The sequence below is a fragment of the Cryptomeria japonica genome, chromosome 11, assembly GCF_030272615.1.
Source record: "Cryptomeria japonica chromosome 11, Sugi_1.0, whole genome shotgun sequence".
NCBI lineage: Eukaryota > Viridiplantae > Streptophyta > Pinopsida > Cupressales > Cupressaceae > Cryptomeria > Cryptomeria japonica.
The window spans coordinates 401,289,329-401,311,244 of record NC_081415.1 but is presented as its reverse complement, the minus strand read 5'-3'; positions in this window follow the sequence as shown (position 1 = coordinate 401,311,244).

The following is a 21,916-nucleotide window of genomic DNA, read 5'->3' as shown; positions in this document are numbered from 1 at the left end:
AATATTTCCTACCCAATCAACATCAGTATAGACTTTTAAGTCAAAATCATTCCTCTTTTTATATAGTAAACCATAATCTTTAATGCCTCTCAAGTATCTGAAAATTCTCTTGATTGTTGTCATATGGGTTTCTTTGGGATCTACAAAAAATCTTGCAGCTATACCTACTGCATGTGCTATATCAGGCCTACTGTGAACTACATATTGCAACTTTCCAATCATAGATCGGTAAAGTGTCTCATCAATAGATGCATATTCATCATTCTTTGACAGTTTACAATTAGTATTCATAGGAGTACTTACAGGTTTAGAATCCTCCATTCCAAATTTCTTCAAGATTTCCTTTATATACTTGGATTGAGTAATGAAAATCCCATTTTTCATTTGCAATATTTGTAAACCTATAAAATACTTTATTTCACCGATTAATGACATCTCAAATTCTTTGCACATTTCATTTCCAAAGTTCTTACATAAAGAATCATTTCCACAAAAAATAATATCATCAACAAATATGGCTCAAATCAGTATTCCATTATCCTCATCATTCTTCATAAACATGTTGTTGTTTTCACCAGTCCTCATAAATCTAATCTTTATTAAGTAAGAGTGCAACCTTTCATACCACGCTCTAGGTGCTTACTTTAGGCCATATAAATCTTTGTTCAACTTACATACTTGATCTTTATTCTTCTCTTCAATAAATCCTTCAGGCTATTCAATATAGACTTCTTCTTCTAGTATACCATTCAAAAATGTAGATTTAACATCCATTTGATATACCTTGAAATTTTTGTAAGCAGCATATGCCAATAATGTTCTCACTCCCTCAAGTCTTGCCACAGGTGCAAAAGCCTCACCATAGTCTATTCCTTCTTCTTGAGCATAACCTTTGCAAACTAGCCTTGCTTTATTCCGAATGACCTTACCTTTTTCATTTAGCTTATTTCTGAAAATCCACTTTGTACCGATTACATTTTTCTCTTTTGGTCTTGGGACCAGTGTCCATGTTTCATTTTTCTTGATTTGTTCAATCTCTTCTATCATAGCATTCACCCAATCTTTATTTCTTAATGCCTCTTTTACTATCCCCGGTTCAAACTCGGATATCAGACATGTGTTCTATCTTAGTTTGTTCCTTGTCGTCATTGGAGCATCCTTATCTCCTATAATCTGACTTGATGCATGATTTCTTTTGACATATTTTGCTAATATAGGCTCAGTAGGCTCTGTATGATCTTCTTCATCACTTGGTAACTGAGTATTTTCTTCATCAGCTTTCTCAGTAAGACTTCTCGGTTGTACATATACAAACTCTTCATAATCTTCTGGTTCTTTGGAATTTCCTTCATCATTCCTTCTTGCAAATTCATCAATTTTCACATTTGCACTTTCCACTATTTTGTTAGATGATTTGATTATACATTTAAATGCTTTACTCCTAGAGGAATAACCAAGAAATGTTCCTTCCTCGCTTTTCTAATCAAATTTTCCATTTCTGTCATCTTTGTGAACATAACATCTACTTCCAAATATTTTAAAATAACTTACATTTGGTTTCTTGTCATACCAGAGTTCATACGGTGTCTTCATAGTTCCTTTCTTTAGTTGTACTTGGTTCAGGGTGTAAACTGCAGTGCTTATTGCTTCTCTCCAAAATATTTGAGGTACTCTCTTTTCTATCATCAAATTTCTAGCACAATCTATAATTGATCTGTTTCTTCTTTCAGCTATCCTATTTTGTTGTGGTGTTCTCGGTGCAGACACTTGTCTCTTTATACCATGATCATTGCAAAATAAGTTAAATTCATCTGAAATGAACTCTCCTCCTCTATCAGATCTTAGACATTTCAACTGTCTTCCTGTTTCTTTTTCAACTCTTGCCATATACCATTTGAACATTTGAAAGGCTTCTGATTTCTCTTTTAAAAACATAACTGACATCATCCTTGAGTAATCATCCACAAATAATATGAAATATTTATCACCATAATAACTTTGAACTTTTATAGGACCACAAAGATCAGTGTGCACAAGATCTAAAATTCCTTTAGAAGTGTAAGACTTACTTGTAAATCTTGATTTTGTCATCTTACCCATCTAGCATCCTCGGCATATTGCATTCTCAGGTTTTTCCAAGCTCGGTAGATCTCTTACATGATGATTCTTACTTATTTTGATCAGGTTATCAAAATTTACATGATAAAACCTTTTATGCCATAACCAAGTATCTTCTATTTTTTCATACAGACATTTATTCCAAGTTGAGTCAAGATGAAATGTATTACCTCTTGTTTGAGTCCCGATAGCAGCCAACTTTCCATGTTTGTCATGAACTTTGACAATTCCTTTCTGAAATTCTATTCGGTATCCTGTATTGTTTAGCTGTGCTACACTCAACAAATTATATTTCAGACCTTCAACCCAATATACATCATCACATTTAGCATTGTCAAGAAGTGTGATAGAACCTTTACCTTTCAGAGGACATGGTGCATCATTACCAAATCTTACATAGCCTCCATCATAATCTTCTAATTAACAAACTTGTGTTTATCACTTGTCATGTGATGTGAGCATCCACTATCTATGATCCAAGAATCATTATTATTTATGTGTGATATTAAGGCTTTTTCTTCATACCTTTCTTCATCTGATCCATCTTTGATAGTCACATATACAACTTCCTTTTTCTCAGTCCCTTTAGATTTATCATCATTGGATTCCTCATCAGCTACTAGGCATGTCTTTTTATCTCTCCTTCTGAAGTCTCAGTGCCCTCTATATTGGTTGTATTTCTATTTTTCATCTCGATATTCTCTCTTTTCACTAGATTCTTTGTCAAGACAGTTAGAAGCCATATGTCCAATTTTATCACAGTTAAAACATTTTAAAGGTAACTTTCCTTTATACTTACCTTTGCCTCTCGGTAACCTTCTGGCCAATAATGCTTCAAACTCTTCTTGCTTTTTGATTTCCTCATTTAGTTTGTGTACTTCTTCCATGTTTTTGTGAAATCTCTCACTTGCTTCATTGTGATTTCCTTTAGCATACTTATACATTCTATCATTGTAATCATTAGATTCACCAAGATGAAAAGAACTGAATGCATATTCAACTTTGTTTTCCGAAGACCCACTGTTATCAAAATTACTTAACTCAAAAGCATGCATCTTACTGATAGTAGCATCCAAAGAGACTAGCATGTTTGGTACAAACCTTAATTCATTAATTGCAGAGACTCAAATGGCATAAGTAGGTAGAAGTGTTCTCAGCAACTTACTTGTTACATCCTTTTCTTCAATAGTTCCTACTACTCCTTTGATTTGATTGACAATTTCCTTTAACCTTGTATTGTATTGGATTATGTTCTCACCTTCATTCATTCTCATGGATTCAAGTTGTCCTCTTAGACTGTCTAATTTTTCTCTTTGAACATGTTCATCACCATCATACACGACTGTAAGGTTATTCCACATAGCTTTGGCATCATTACAACCTTATAGATCATTAAACTCTGAGTCAGTCAATGCTGATGTTATTTCAATCATTGCTTGAATATTTTATTGCTTTACCTTTATTTCTTCCATTGTCATAGGGTAGGTGCTAGGTGCAGTGTAATCATTCTCCAGATAATATGTTGCATATTCCCCAATTCTTGATAAGTGCAACTTCATCCTTTTCTGCCATGTGGTGAAACTTGACTTGTTCAACTTTGGTGCATCCCTTTTATACATCTTCAAATCTTGCCTCAAGTTCCTTTAAAATTTTCTTTCGGAGTTCCAACTCTGATACCAATTGTTAGTTAAATGAGAGGGGGGGTGAATCAGATAAACTCACAATTCAATAGTTCCCATCAGATTCAACCTCGGTAGAACTTACTTGATATGCAACTATGATTGTAAATCATTCAAACTAATAAAATGATAAACTTGAAACATCAAAACACATTTAATAATAGATTTAATGTGGAAACCCAAATAGGGAAAAACCACTATGGGATTTCAGACCCACAAAAAAAAAATACTCTTCTAGATTATGCTCGGTTAAAAGCCAGTCTTGTTAAAGATTACATAAACACATTGCTAGATGTGACCCGGTCAAGGGATTTCCCTCAGATCTATCAGAATCTTGCACTTTGTTAGAAGTAACCTTGTTAAAGGATTTCAAACACTCAATTAGAATGTTACCTTGCTAGATGATTTACAAATAAGACTATTAGGTCCACTCAGTTAAGAGATTTCCTGTCACTTACAAAAATAAATAACAATAATAAAATATATCTGCAACTTCACATCTAAAATGTTATAGCAGACTCTGTGATTAAAATCATCTTGTCATAAGACTTATCTTCCTCCTTGCTGGGCTTCTCACTCTTTTCTTCAATCTTCTATACTCTGTAATCACTTCTGTAGCATCATTGTTCTTCTATTTGCCCGCATACTTTGTTCATCAACTTTTCCTTATTTATAAGCAATTCCTAACCACTTCATCTCCTTAATCACATTTCCCATGATTAATATTAGCCATCAGATCTTCAAAATTGACTAGGTTCATTGAATCCTTCGAATTGAAAAATGTTTTATCTTTCCTTGAAACTTGTATTCCTTCCTTGGTACTTGTGCTCAGTTATGACCGTTCAATCTGTGTTGTAGATCTAACTCTTGAATTTTCATTGCCATTGATCCTTAACAAACTTCTTGCACGATATTCCAATCTTATATAAATCTCTACCTCATTGGCATCCTTAATTTAATAATGTATTTCTTCATCCAATGTGTTCTGTTACTGCTTGGTTGATACTCGATTAATTCTAAACTTTACTCGATAGACATTCTGTATTCGTCTCAGTTACTATCTTGGTAGCTTTGCTTGCTGATGACACTCAGTGACTTCTTCCTTCTTTAATCGACATCGATAACCTTGGAATTTACTGACTGGCTCCTTGCTTGGTAAAATAGAATAGTATCAAACCTTTACTCATTCTATTGCATGAAATCTTTACTCCTTCTTATTCAATCTTCGAGTAAACATATATAGGATATCAAAACAATCAAAATATCATAATCTCATCACTGTCTAACTCAGTAATAGTTGCCCATTGAATAAATTATTACTCCCCTTCATTTTCACATTCTTTCAGTGTCACTTACCGACATCTTTATACTCATCAAAACATACTCTTTAAAATATGGCAACATCATACTGAATTAGAAAATCAATTGCGTGACATCAATGACAAAATAATATCATTAAGACAGTAATCATCCTTTATCAATTATATCATCAATCTTCAACAACCTTCTCAATATCATCATACCAACAAAATTATTTTAATACCAACAACTACATCTTGAGTGGAGAGTGTGTGTGAAAAAGGGTCTGTAGCTACAAGCACAACACTTCAATTAAGTCATTACATGTATGGTTAGTAAATAATTAATCAATAAATAATAAACCATAACAAAGTGACTAATTCCCTTCTAAAAGATGTGAGTATAAGATTGCTCTCAGATTTTTTATAAGCAATACCAGTGACTAGACTACACCAAGACGAAGGATTTAATCTATATGATATTAACTATATGGATGCAAAATGGATGAATAATTCAAGCAATAACGAATTCAAGCAATATGGATGCAAATAATCTAAGAAAGCACAAGGATCTTCAATGACTCTAGAGCGAAATTAGCATGATAATAATCTCCAAGTGTGTTCTCAAAAATCTCTGGGTTGAATTGGAATGAGAGTTGAAGGCTGAATTTATAGAGAATTACAAGAGAGATGATAAATTTAAGATTAATTGAAATAATTGAGAAATCGGGTTTAGTTAACCTTGAGATAGATTCCAATTATAGTTTAATTGAAATGCATTCAAATTAGAAGTCCAAGTTGAATTGGAAATAATAATAAATTAATTCCATGCATTTGTGATAAAAATAGATAATTATTTTATTTATTCAAGAATAGAGTCTTTTCAATGCAACTGAACATCTTTTTCTAAAAAGCTTTGAATTCTAATTTTAGAGAATAATTCAATAATTCAATTTAATTGTTTTTCTGATTTCAAGTTCTAAATTTAGAAAAAGAAATAATATCTCAAGTTTGATTTCTCTCTCAATTCAATTCTTTTATTTTATTTTCAATTCAACTCTTGCTCTGTAATTAATTCCTTTTTTGTAATAAATTAATTCTTTTTGCATGATTAAATGGCAAATTTATTAATTAATTAAATATGCAGGGATATTTAATAAATTAAATAGGATAATTGATCAAAATGATATTCTTGGAAATGATTCAATTAATTAAATAAATATTTAATTAATATTGAGTAATTGATTTGCCATGTGATATTTGATGATTAAAGAATTAATAATGTGCCCAAGGTTGATTTAATTGCCTTTGGTTAGGACCTTGGTGATGTTGTCAAGATTAGGGGCCCATGGTTTAGATGACCATTTTTAGGGTATTACATTTGCCCCTCTTTGAATTAATGTGCGAGCAACGTGTTGGTTCAAAGAATATGTGATGTCTAGGATATGCCAGTTCTGAACTTGATGGATCATGAACCAAATGAAGAGCAAGGTGTTTAGCTTGATTCAAAGCGATGAAGTTGAATGAAGTCTGATTAAAGTGATACTGATCCTGAACTTGATTGAACTGAGGAACGATAAAAAACAAAAGATACCAAACTTGAACTTGATTGATCAAGAAGCGGATCTTACTAATCTAGAACTTGATTGATCTAGACACAGCGAGCAAAGATAAAAATTGATCTTGAACTTGATTGATCAAGATACGATGAGCGAAAAATAAATTGTCCAGCCTGATTCGAAGTGATGAAATTGAACACCTTCTTAGATTTAGTGTGTGATCAAAGATACTCTTTAAAATTTTGATTAAGTTTAAATGAATAATCAGCTTGATGAAAAGTGATGAAACTGATTAATGTTAAGAGACCAATTCAGATGAAGACAAATATTATCTTGATTTGAAGTGATGAAACTGATATGCCCCTAGTGATTGATTCGATTCAGATGATCGAGAGATCTCAACTTGATGTGAAGCGATGAAGATGAGATGCCTCTTAGCAATAAGAATTGATTTTCTTTAGTTGAAAAGATTTTTTTGCTCGACTTTTGATAAAGATTAAAAAAAAATTCTCGACATGTGAGATGTGAGATCATAAGGTCATGAGTATGCCCCCTCGGGAACGAAATTGAAAGATAACGAGGGTACATTATAGGCAATTGTTGGAAATGATAAGTTATTTAGGCACAAATTGATCCTAAGGAATGTTTGAAAATTTGGTGTTGATTGATGAGAAATTGAGCGCAAAGTTGTGTAGAATAAAATTGAGATTCAACATTGATTCATGAGAAATTGAGCACAATTTGAAGAAAGACTGAGCATTTGATGAAAAAAGTGCTAAGTGGTCCAAATTTTGAAATTGACTAGTAAAATGATCTCGAATTTCGATTTCAATCCCGAAAATGGAATCAAAATGGGAAAATTAGCTAAGGGTGCAATTTTCATGTCCATCAGAGCAAGTTGAAAAATTAGGTTTTTGGCTATATATGGGACAAAAGTGTCATTTTCAAAGCATTTTAACCCTCCAAGTTTCAAAATTCAAAAAGCCTTCTGCAAAGAAAATGGTGGTCCCTACTCATACACATCGATTCAAGCACCAGAGATGACATAATCAACCCTGAAACTATGAGCCAATGGTAAGTGATCAATCTTAAGCCTCTTTATGTTTTCAATTTTGAATTTTTTTGCTCATTTTTCAAGTTTTTCGCATGTTTGGGGTCGGGTTTCACGTTTTATCATGTGAGACAAGATTATGTCTCGTACGAGTAACTGTTAAATTTTATTTTGTCATTTTAGGCCACTAGAATTATCATTCGGACCCTACCCTCGTTTCGTACGACATGTCTATAAAAAGACCATTTTGTCGTGCAAGGTCTAATAATGTGTCATTTGGGAATGTTTTATCATACGAGAGCCATTCCTGACTCCTACGAGATGCTGCCCTTCTATGTTTTGTCATTTAAGAAATAGTGGGCATTTTTGAAGATCTAAACTTGAAATTTTGATTTGCACTTGACTTAGTTAGATTTGTGTGATGTTTATTTCTCTTGTAGGCTCATTTGGAATGTTTTTTGATGCTTCGTTGTTGGGTTTTTGCAGGTTCGATTACCTCATGTGCTTTTCAGATGTGTTTATCCTCCCACCATGGCATTAGTATGACATTTATCAGAGGTTTATCAAGCTCATATTGATTTGTGTGGTTTGACTCATCTTCTTGGGTTACCAGATATCTGTGTGAATCACGGTATGCTCACAGCATTGGTTGAGCATTTCCATTTAGAGAATAACACGTTTCATTTGCCAATGGGGGAGATGACCATCACTTTTGAGGATGTATATAGGATCCTTCATATCCCTTTTGCTAGGGATAAGGTGGATTATGATGCAGCATTGTTACCTGGACTACAAGCGGTTAGACATGATGAGAGCATGTCTTGCAGAGCTGTAGTCACAGTTGATAGTGGCTCAGACTCAGCTAGCAGAGCAGGACCGACACTTTGCAGATCTTAGGGTTGAGCGTAATCACCAGATCTCAGAGATAGAGTCCTTGCAATAGGAGGTCCTTCTCCAGACTAGTAGGGCAGCCTACTATGTTGCAGCATATAGTATCGCAGTTCTAGTTGCGCAATAGGTCATTCCCTAATCACAATATATGGCACGGTTAGAGGGAGCTCGGGCACCTCGTCAAGATCTCAGTCATCAAGCTCCTCCTCCTCCTCCACCAGGTGATGAGGGAGAGGTCGAGAGCTAGATATTCTTTTTGTAGCTTGGTTTTTTTTTTTTGTAGACACCCCCATTGTTTTGTAGCCTATATGATTCTTGCTCCGATGGGAGTTTGTATATATCATTCAACATTATTTTGTACTCTTAGACTTTATACGATATATATATATACATACGAGATCTGATTTGACTTCATCGTACTTGTGTTGATTCATTTATGAGATGGTTTTTATATGCTTTATTCTATATGTATGCATTTATTTTTGGTATGTAATGCAAATGATTATGGATGTCTATTTTTGTTTCTTTTCATATGCAAATAGATGAATGTGTAATGAGTAATATGAAATGCAATGTTTCATTTTCTATGCAATAAGATGAATGTAGATGAGTGAATAATGAAATGTATGAATATATATAAAATGTTTATGTATGTAGCTAAACATCTCAAAACACAAATACTCGATTGAAGAAATGATGATAAATAGACCACTTAGCGTAAGAAATGATGATACTTTCAGCTCTCATTCAGAAGATAAAGAGATTATTACCATACCGAAATCACTCTAAATTCACAAAAATGTAGAATGATATACAAAATGCAACCTAAACCTAGCCACTAGATTTAAAATGCTTAAGATTAATCACCGAGCATAATGAACACAACAGGCAGGTTAGAGTTCCTTTCTTTTTCAATGTGCAATATTTATTATCTTGTCCGCAATGACCCTTTTTTCATTCATATCCTTGGATAGATTTCGCAAGGACCCGAAGTGCATCATAAAGAAATTCCCTCAAAACAATCAAAGAAATGATGTGAACCTCCCTGTAGCATAAAAATAAGCAGAGTCGAGGTATGTGAGGTGATTGCACCTTGATGTTAAGGATCTTATCACAGACACCCAGCTAATTTAGATGTTTCCAGATCATTGGGATTATTCCTACAATAAGAAAACAAAGAAAATATTATGCCCACAATCCTTGCTCCTCTTAGTCACAATAGACTTCCTCGAGTTACTCAGAGGGATAATAATCGAAAATCAATATAAAAGACAACATACAAAGAAAATTTTCATTCGTAGCTCAAACTGTTTAGTGATTGTTTTCCATTATGTTGTTTTGCTTGTTTACTCAGTGATAAAATTGTTTGGTAGTTAGGAGATAGGTGACTGACTTGGAGTGGACGACCAAGTTTCACTGACGAAAAGATGACTTGGTTGACACTACTTAGGATATGTGATGCACTCAGTCGATTAACCTAAGACTGGGACATTGATCAGTTTCAAGTCATGAAGGTTCCAACGAACCAGGATGTCACAAAAGTGACTGAAATATATGTACAAGCAAAAGCAAAGTTGCATGAAAGCAAGAAATGCCAACGTTGCGTTGATAGATGGAGTGCTTGAGTACAAGAGGCACCTGTTTGCTAGAGATTCATTCTATTTTTTTTACCAAGGTTCCTGTTTACCAGATTTTCACCAGTGCATTTTTCTCTCTTTATATTTTTTTTCTTTTTTTCTATTTTATTTTTTATTTTTTTATTTTTTTATTTTTTAAAATTTTTTTCAGGACTTTTTCTAATTTTTAGGATTTCTTCAAGACTTTTTCCAGTTGTACATGTTGATAGCACAGAGAATGCTAAGCAAAGAATTTCTTCAAGTGGATGGTGTTAATCAGTTCAAGGAGTTGTTCTCCTTCTAAATTTGAGAGTTGATAGGCACCAGAGCTGAATACAACAGTAACTATGTAAGAACCCAACCAGTTGGGTTCAAACTTCCCTTTGTTGTCTTGAAACTGCTGATTTTTAGGATTTTCTCTCAGAACTAGGTTACCAACCTTAAATTCTCTTTTTCTAACTTTCTTATTATATCCTTTGGACATTCTCTTCTGATACACTTTGAGATGATCAAACGCCCCTTACCGATGCTCATCCAGCAATTCGAGTTCTTGCAATCTAGATATTATATGATCTTCATTAGTAATAAGACCTTGCAAGGAAACTCTTAGAGATGGTATTTCTACTTCAATAGCTAGTACTGCTTTGGACCCATACACCAAAGAAAAAGGTGTAGCCCTAGTAGGTGTTCTGATACTTGTTCTGTAAGCCCATAGTGCAGGGTTGAGCTGCAGATGCCAATCCTTCCAAGACTTGTTTACTGTTCTGTGTAAGATAGTCAGTAGGTTTTTGTTAGATGCCTCGACTTGTCCATTACCTTGAGGGTAATATAATGATGGCTAGTGCTATTTTATTTTGAATTTCTCATAGAGCTCATCCATATCTTTATTCTTGAACTGTCCTCCATTATCAGTCACGATGGACGAAGGTATCCCATACCTACAGATGATATAGTTTAGGATGAACAAGGTGACTTGTTTACCGGTTGCTTTAATGAGCAGAACTACTTCTTCCCACTTGGTGAAATACTCAATGGTAGTTATGATAAATTTATGTCCATTAGATGATGCTAGATATATCTAACCAATGATATCAAAGGCCCATTGCTGAAAAGGCCAATGTGTAGTGAAGGGTATAAGATCCCTTGCTGGAGCATGTATGAGATTTCCATGTAGCTGACATTTTTCACAGGTCTTAACAAATTTAATAGCATCTTTCTCCATGTCTGGCCAATAGTAGCTAGTCCATAATAGTTTCCGAGCTAAAGTAAGACCATTCAAATGAGATCCACAAATACCTTCATGAACTTATGATAATGTGCATTTAGATTCTTCAGTTTCTAGATACCTAAGCAATGTACCATCCAAACCTCATCTAAACAAATCGTTAGCAATGATAACATACCATGAAGCATTTCAAGTTAGGTTCCTTTTCTCATTACGAGTAAGGTTTTCAGGTATAATTTGGTCTCGTAGATAAGAGTAGATGTGGCTGTATTAGGATGAGTCATGTCCAATAATAGAACAAACTATTTGGGTCTCAAGAGAATCATAGGTAAGGCAATGTAACTCTTCCACCAGGAATTCAAAGTGAAAATTGGACTCATGTAACTCAGGTATAGATGCCAAGGTGGCCATAGCATCTGCTGCTCTATTTGCGGATCGAGGAATCTATTGGAATGATACAAAAGCAAAATACTTCTTAAGATCATCAACCATTCTCTTATAAGGCATCAAATTTTCATCTTGAGTCTAATATGTATCATTGATTTGATTTATGATCAGGTAAGAATCTCCATAGATGTGTAATTCTGCAACCTTCCATTCAATAGCTAGCTTGATCCCATTCACCAGAGCCTCATATTCTGCAATATTATTTGTGCAAGGGAATAGAATCTTATAAGACTTTGGGATTGAATACTTCTGAGGAGTAATAAACAATATTCTAGCACCAAAACCATTTTAAGTAAAAGACCCAGCAAAGAACATCTTCCAGGGTTGTTGAGTAAGATACATTATTGATTCATCTGGAAACTCTGTGTGTAGTAGTTGAGTGTCCTCAAGTGGAGCTTCAGCAAGTTGATCAGCAATTACTTGTCCTTTTATGGCTTTGTGTTCCACATATTCAATGTCAAACTCTGTAAGGATCATGACCCATTTTGCCAATCTTCCTGTTAGTGTTTCTTTGTTGAGTAGATACTTGAATGGATCAATTTTAGCCACCAACTTGACTGAATGTGCCAGCATGTAGTATCTCAATTAAAGACTAATGCCAATCATGCTTTTTCTATTATAGTGTAGTTCATTTCATAAGACACCAATGTCCTGCTAATGTAATAAATAGGTCGCTCCTTTTTATTGTCATCCTATTGTGCGAGAAGTGCCCCTAGTGATGAATCAGTTGTTGATATGTATAAGATCAATGGTTTACCCTGAATAGGTGACATCAATATTGGTGGATTAGATAGGTACTCTTTTATCTATTGAAGGTGTTGTTCACATTCCTAATCCCAATTGTATATTACTCCTTTCCTCAATACTTTTGTGAAAGGTTGAGCTTTGTTTGTTAGCTAAGAAATGAAGCATCTGATGGATTGGAGACATCCCTGTAGACTTCTCATTTGACTGATGTTCTTCAGAGGTAGCATTTCCATTATAGCTTGGACCTTTTTAGGATCAACCTTGATTCCCTTCTTTTAAATGATGTAGCCAAGTAGTTTACCAAATGTTACTCTAAATGCACACTTCTTTGGATTTAACCGGAGTTTAAACTTTTCCATTCTGTCTAGTATAGGACCTAGCTCTTGAATATGCATTGATCTCTTCATAGTCTTCACTAAGGTGTCATAAACATAATCTTCCATATTCTTATGCATCATGTCATGAAAGATAGTTGTAACTTCTCTTTAATAGGTCACCCCCGCGTTCTTTAGTCCAAATGGAATGACATTCCAACAAAAGGTTCCCCATGCATAGGTGAAAGCTATCTTTTCTTGATCTCTAGGAGCTATTTTGATTTGATTATATCCGGAGAATCCATCCATTAGTGAGTACATCTCATACCCATCAGTCATGTCGACTCTCATATCAATATTTGGTAATGGAAAGTCATCCTTCGGACAAGCTTTATTAAGATATCTGAAGTCAGTGCAAAATCTGATAGATTTGTCTGCCTTTGACATAGGTACTATGTTTGAAATCCATTCGGCATAATCTATAGCTCTAATGAATCCAACTTTTAATATTTTTTCTAGCTCAGCCTTGACCAGTAGTGCCACATGTGGGTGCATCTTATAGAGTTTTTGCTTGATTGGTTTAACTCTTGGTGTGATAGAAAGATGATGCATGATGAGATCAAGATCCAGGCCTGGCATATCAGAGTACACCCATGCAAAGTTTATTTTATTTTCTAAGAATAGATGAGTGAAATCCTTCAATTCTTCTGTTGATAGTGATTGAGCTACATGAATGATGTGTGGTGTCTCTTAACTCCCAATGTTCACTGGCTGAGTTGGCTCGATCAATATGGAGGACCTTTCCTGGAAATGACTTGGCAGTACATCAAGTATCTCACCTTCAGGCACTTCAGAGAAGTTTTCACCTTTAGGTACGTCCTTTATTTTCTCTTTTTTAGATTCTGACACCGCCACAATGTGGTTTTCGCCATCAGATCTTTTATTTTTATTTTTCTTGTTTTTGTGACTAAGATACTTAATATCCACTTTAGTCATGTTTTCACTCTGTTTGTTGGTGGAAGAGTAAATGGGTTCAACTACATTGAGATAATAGGCTAACGTATAGTCATTGGCAAAAGTAGGTATATTCATGGGTTGGTTCTATAAAGTATAGTCATTTAGTTATGGATGTAGTAAGGATAAATGTTTGACAAGTTCGAGAGCATTCACGGTATTGTCATCACAACTGCAGATCGAAAAGTTGAGTTCCAAAAGTATACCTTGCGTAAGTGTCTCGAGACCAGGAAGAGTAAGAACATGATTATTAAAGTTCACATTAATATTTAATTTACCTAATCCAATAGACATACTGGTAGCTTCTTTCCCTACACCAGACTGGACGTCATATCATGGTTTGACAGTGATAAGATCAGTAGACAAATTTTCATTGTTTGTATCAGATGATTCAGAATTTGAGGATGAGTAGATATTGTCTTGAATACGACTATCATCAGAGTCATCGGATGAAGTTTCTGAGTCTTCTTCAAGTGATTTAGTAAATGTATGTATGGTATCAACACCAACATCTTTAATGCTGCAAGTTCCTTCATATTGTGGTTCATTTGTCATTTGTATCTGACACACCTGTTGACATGATCTTGTTGTTTATGTGATTTGTTGTCGTCTACTCCACTCAACTTCCTTTGGACTAATAATTGGTTCTTGTTCTATAGCTTCTAACTCTTCTTGTGTAGTTCTATACCTGATTTGTTCTATTTTAGCATAGGGGTACATAGATGAAAATCTTTCTAGTACTCTTCCTTCCTTCAGTCCTTGTTCATAATTTGTTGTCTCTTTTGTCTAATTTCCTATATTTCCTTCTCTAGTTTTATGTGCATCAATTCTTGAATATCATCTATGACACCGCTAGACTCTTCTAGAGTTTCTGTACTGGATGTATCTAAGAGGTGGTTAGAACCCCATTCATACTCATTTGAGTTAGTCTCTGAATCATCTACTTGCTGCCTACCAGTGTATGTGACTAGAACTTTTAGTGGTGCAAACAATTCTCTAATTCTTACTACTTCATCTCTTATATCCTAAGGGACCTCAACTTATTGTATTATTGTATCTGACACCATCGAAGCTTGAGCACTAACTATTTCTTCTTTCTTGACTGTTGATTCCTCTTTCTCTTTTACACACTCTGCTTAGTTTGTTGAGCATCTGCTTCCTATAATATTGAAGGTGATATCCTTTTCTACCACTTAGACTTAGAAACATGTTTTTGATCTGATGTCTTTTTTGGATTGTAACCTAGTCCAGCCTTATCATTTGTGGATTTTGTTTGCAGCTGAATTGGTTCAATAATACCCTCTTGATGTTTACCCAGGGGACCAGTACCTAAATATCCCATGTGTTGAATCATCTTTTAGCTTCATGCAATTGTTTATATTATGACCTTTATTCTGATGGAAATCACAGTATTCATTTTCTCTCCACCATCTTGGTTTGACTTCTAGATCATATGGTCTGGAGTTATCTGGTAGTGTTATCAAGTTGTTTGCCAATAGAGTTTTGAAAGAAGATTCATATGATTCTTCGAGAGGAGTAAAATCATGCTTAGGTTTGGAAAGCCAAGGCTTTTCTTTGAACCATTCTTTTGTTTTCTTTGGTGGATTTTCTGCTGCAACCTCAATAGCTTTAAGTGTTTGTGTACCACTAGCCAAGCTAAATATTGTGGGCTTTGAGTTAGCTTTAACAATATCTACTAATCCATTGTTAACAACATTCTTGTTGTTGTCTTTGCCAAATTTCCAATACTTGTTCTTCTCTTTAGAGCTAGACCCTGGTTGTGTTTCTTTCCAAGGTGAGATATCTCCCTTCTTTATGAGCACATCTTCCATTCGAATGGCATTATCTACCATTTTGTTAAATGATGGGTGTACTTGCATTTGTATACTATACTTCAGTTCGGGGACCAAGTTATTGACAAATATATCCATTTTCTCAAAGTTTGGGATAGGTCGAGAATACCTAGAGAACATCTTTCTCTAGCGTTGGAGGAAAGTAAGAAGAGGCTCCCCTATTTTCTGTTTAGTATTGCAAAGCTCGATCATAGTCATAGGATGTCAAATGTTGTATGAGTATTGTTGTAAAAATAGTTGGATTAGTTCTTCAAACATTTTTATTCTTTTGGGTAGACTTGAGAACCATTCCATTGCTTGACCCCCTAAACTCCTTGGGAAAAGGCGCATGAGGTACGTTTGATCGTGCATGAACTCCATACAGGCAGCACAAAATTCTCTGACATGATCTTAAGGATCTAAGGTACCATCATATTTGTCAAATTTTGGGATCTCGACTCGTGAAGGAAACAAAGGCATGTATAGATTTTTATCAAATGGAAAGGGACATATTATTTCCAGAGAATATTATTTTGGGGACTTATCCTTATTCTTCAGTTCTGTGACCTCCATCCATATGGCTTGTAATTGTTTGTGTACCATGAGTATAGGTGATTCTTCCTTTTTAGTAATGAGTGTCTCAACATCATATCCAGTAGGAAGTTTGGCACCTTGTTTTGCTAGTTCTAAGAAATAGTCTTCCTTCTCTCGAGCCAAGATAGCTTTCATCATTTTTCTGAAGTCTTGTCCTTTTGACAATCAAGAATATCTTTTTTTGGAGGTTTTGTGTCTTCTTAAACTTCACTTGATGAGGAATCATTGTTAGTTTCATGAACATTATGATTATTTTTGTTCTTGTCATTGTGTTCCATCTCATATATAGTGGGAGATTCAGGTTCATCAAAAATTGGTCTACCTGATGATGAAGGTATGTCAGCGAGTGGATCCTCCATGTAAAATGGGTTATCTTGATATGAGAAAGGTTGTCCTTTGCCTTTGGCTTCTTTCTTATGAGAACTCCTAGTTTGAATAGGCATTTTTATGGATTAGTATGACCTAAAGTTGTTTATGATGCAGAGGTCAAGATCAATTTCAGAGCTAGTTGTTCGGTTAACGTATTGTTTGAGAGAAACAACTGAGATTTTAGTCTAGTTTTAGGAATGATCTATCCTGTATAAGATGTCTATCTAAGTTGATTCTATGAGTAGTGTAAGATTCAGTATGGTTTTAGGAACTATCTATCATGTGTAAGATGTTATCTAAGTGACTTAGGTTTGATAGGTAGTTGATTGAACTAGCTGAAAAGATGATCGACCAAATCATGCAACGCAAATGGCAAAGGTACACTGTCTTGATCTGTTTATACTTAGGATGATGATAACCAGTATTATGTTCATTGTAGACTATTTTTAGGCAAGTTTGACTGTTCTATACTGACAAAACCAGAGATTCATAGGATGGGATTTACTGAACCGGATGACAATTTAGCAACTTTAGGATGACAACAGTTTTGTTTTGTACGAGTTGTTGTCTTGTACTGTACGACAGGTGGGTATGTGCAGGATGACAAAAGACTTAGGAAATTTTTGTTTCGTATGACACAGGATACAGTGTAGGACGACAAAATACTTAGGGCAGTTTTGTTTCGTATGACACAGGATTTAGTTCCAGATGAAAGACTTATGGGTTTCGTATGACACAGGATACAGTGCAGGATGACAAATGACAAAACTCGTATGACATACTGTGTGATGTAGGATGATAAATAATCAATTTTGTATGATTGTTCACAGGGCAGAGACTAAAATTCTGAGTTTTTTTTATTGCTGAGTATGATAATTGAGTATGACCAATTTTGAGATGGACTGATTTTTTGACCAGGATATACTAGTTTTGAATAGAATTGTGTAAGAGTTTCGACTTAGGATAGACAAGTTCTGACACAGACAGAGTTTTGACTTAGGATGGACTAGTTCTAACACAGACAAAGTTTTGACTTAGGATGGACTAGTTCTGACACAGACAGAGTTTCGACTTAGGATGGACTAGTTCTAACATGGATAGAGTTTTGACTTAGGATGGACTAGTTATAACATGGACAAAGTTTCAAATTAGGATGGACTAGTTCTGACATGGATAGAGTTTGGACTTAGGATGGACTAGTTCTGACATAGACATAGTTTCTAATCACTGAGTTGTTTCTTGTCTTCTCCAATTTTGGTATTTTAGTTTTTTTTGTTTCAAGGATGAAAACATAGAAGACACGTCATATAAATAGTAACTCCACTAACAACATGCAAACCCTAAGGAATTTGGTGAGAGAAGAAAACCTTTGCTTGTAGACTCAGGTACACACCCAATAGCTAATCAGAATATGGTCGTTGAGTCTCATGCAATGGATTCTCAATACCGTATTATAATGGGGGCACAAAATGACAAGTATCTTGGGAGAGTTACTATCTCTCTTGCACAAAGATTATCCCCCATTTCGGAGGTGAATTGGGTAGCTTCTAATTTTAATTGGAACTAGTAAGGGATCTGTTTGGTGCGTCGAGGTATAAACTCAATTAAGAGGTCTCCCAACCTTGAAAACCAAGGTTTAATATACCTGAAGGTACAGAGGAGAGCTATTCCCGAGCACTGCCATTGACTTGATTTTCATCAAATCACGTTTATTTTATAGTGGGTTGGAGTACTTGGCGTTTAGCCATTCCCACTTAGGTCATTCCCCTCACACCGGTCATAAGGGCTTTAAGAGTTTTTCAACCCCTCGGGAGGGCAGGCCTACTAAAGATGTACAAATCTCAAACAAAGAAAAAGCCTCAAGGGTCTGGATTTCTGATTGTCTAGAAAAAGACAAGAGAAACCTCTCCTACCTCTCAGAATTTTCTAAAAACATGAAAGACATATTTGTTCTTTAACCAGATAGCAATTTAGGTGCCTAAAAATGAATTGAAAGAATACATGATGTTTGGTCAATTTTCCTTAAGCAACCTGCAAAGACAATGAATCAGTAGTCATATTGTCTTTGTACAACAAGCATATTCTTTGGCAATCATTCTGCAAAAATTGATTAGGCTATGAAAAATTCTAAGATAGATGGATAAACAACCAGGGTCAATCATCAGAATAATCAATTTGAACAGAAAACCAAACTCATGAAATTTGCTTCTTTTGTCTTTTTAACTAGAAAAAATATAGAATCGTATGACAGTATGTAAACTCGTATGATACAAGATTCCAGATCGTATGAGACATGATTCTAGTTTGTACGACACCTGTAGTTTGTCATTTAAGCCTGTGGGAAATGTCGTACGAGATGTACAGACGAAAAATCCAAAAAATCTGAAATCTGGAAAACAACAAAACAATAAGCAGTCAGTCTTGGAGGTCGAAAAATGTAGTCTTGTGCCCCATGGTGGGTGCTAGAGATGTGTGTGTGTGAAAAAGGGTCTATAGCTATAATCACAACACTTCAATTAAGTCATTACATGTATGGTTAGTAAATAAATAATCAATAAATAATAAACCATAACAAAGAGATTAATTGCCTTCTAAAAGATGCGAGTATAAGATTGCTCTCAGATTTTTTATAAGCAATACCAGTGACTAGACTACACCAAGATGAAGGATTTAATCTATATGATATTAACTATATGGATGCAAAATGGATGAATAATTCAAGCAATAACAAATTCAAGCAATATGGATTCAAGCAATATGGATGAGTAAAACTAAATATGGATGCAAATAATCTAAGAAAGCACAATGATCTTCAATGACTCCAGAGCGAAATTAGCATGATAATAATCTCCAAGCGTGTTCTCAAAAATCTCGGGGGTGAATTGGAATGAGAGTTGAAGGCTTAATTTATAGAGAATTGCAAGAGAGATGATAAATTTAGGATTAATTGAAATAATTGAGAAATCAGGTTTAGTTAACCTTGAGATAGATTCCAATTATAGTTTAATTGAAATGCATTCAAATTAGAAGTCCAAGTTGCATTGGAAATAATAATAAATTAATTCCATGCATTTGTGATAATAATAGATAATTCTTTTATTTATTCAACAAAAGAGTCTTTTCATTGCAACTGAATTTCTTTTTCTAAAAAACTTTGAATTCTAATTTTAGAGAATAATTCAATAATTCAATTTAATTTATTTTCTGATTTCAAGTTCTAAATTTAGAAAAAGAAATAATATCTCAAGTTTGATTTCTCTCTCAATTTAATTCTTTTATTTTATTTTCAATTCAACTCTTGCTTTGTAATTAATTCCTTTTTTTTGTAATAAATTAATTCTTTTTGCATGATTAAATGGCAAATTTATTAATTAATTAAATATGAAAGGATATTTAATAAATTAAATAGGACAATTGATCAAAATGATATTCTTGGAAATGATTCAATTAATTAAATAAATATTTAATTAATATTGAGTAATTGATTTGCCATGTGATATTTGATGATTAAAGAATTAATAATGTGCCCAAGTTTGATTTAATTGCCTTTGGTTAGGACCTTGGTGATGTTGTCGAGATTAGGGACCCATGGTTTAGATGACCATTTTTAGGGTATTACAAAGAGGTCGGTTAGTGAATCCTTGAGAGGTTGTTATCCGCCTACCGAAGAGGTTCATTTTTCCCCCTCTACATTTTGGTGAACCCAATGTGAACACTTCTTCTGTAATATTTTTAGAGCATCCTTTATCATCCCTTTTGTCATTCAATGTCCCCCTATAAAAAAAGGACAATTCTAAATCTTTCCCCTTTCTTCCAAATTTTTTTTTTTTTGAGGAGTTGCCCTGAACCCCATTTTAATAGTTCGTCGGCCTTCGGCCGACAAAGTTATGCATTATTTCTTTAGTTTAAGTTTATTAATTTCAAAACGCATATGTTAACTTCTTTTATTAACCTATTTTCTAACTTTATTCAAAGTGCTAATGATGTTTCTTTTCATGCTTGTGATGGTGACTTAGCCCCGCCTATGTCACTCTATGCCTTTGATCCCTCTCATAATATATCTTCTATTTTAGAGGATATTTTGTTACAAGAGGATGAAATAATTGACACCTTTCTTAATTTTACTCTACCATCTCTTCATTCTAGTGCACTCTCTTCTAGAGAGGATGCATTATTGAATTATGAGTCTCAACTTATGTATGATTTTCTGAGGGTCATTGTTGAACAAATTCCTTCATCTAAATCTTCAACATATTATAATGAGTGTGAATTTCATTTATGTCTCTAACACCCCTAAAAGGCCTAAGAGACTAATCATTAATGTGACTACAACTAGTCCTTCTCCAAAGAAGGTAAAATCTATTCATAGTGTTCCTTTTGAAAATGACTCACCAGATCTTACGAGATATACATGGTCTAAGGCTCCTTCTTATAGAATGGTAGCTCATACTTATAATACTCAAATAAATAAGAAATATCTTGAGCATCTACAACCTTCTTTACCACCTTCTCGAACATATCTTCCTCAAGCACATAAGACTTCAGTTAGGTAATCTAGTGATTACGATCTTATTGAGCAACTTCGTGTTACTCCCACTAAGATCTCACTTTGGGATTTGCTTCACACTACTTTGGTTTATAAAGGTATGATATAGGAAGCTCTGAAAAATATCTTATTTCCTTCTTCTACTAGGCCGATAGATGTAAATGTTGGCATGTTTGGCATAACTGATATAGATCTAGAATGATGACTAAACCGATACAAAACTGTTTGAGATGACATTATGATGAAGAGATTGAGATTGCATGATGGATGACTTTGATCAGTTATTTATGTTGTCATTGATGGAAAATAATTTTAATTAATGACTACTAATGTTTAATTATCTTGTATTGTCTCATCTAAATATTTTTGTCTACTAGAGAGGGCTTACCGGCAAAGAATCAAGAAACTAAGAATTAGGACCTTAATCAATAAACGAGGAAATATTCTGATTGTATCTAGTGATTGGTGATGATTGAGTATTTATGGTTTTGAATGTAAGTTTCTATCATTGTAACATGTATCTAACCGGAACCACATCATGTTGTGACAACCGAAAGTTATGCTTATAATTTATGTTGAGTTTTTGCCAGGGTTTAAGGACCAGTAAAGAACTATC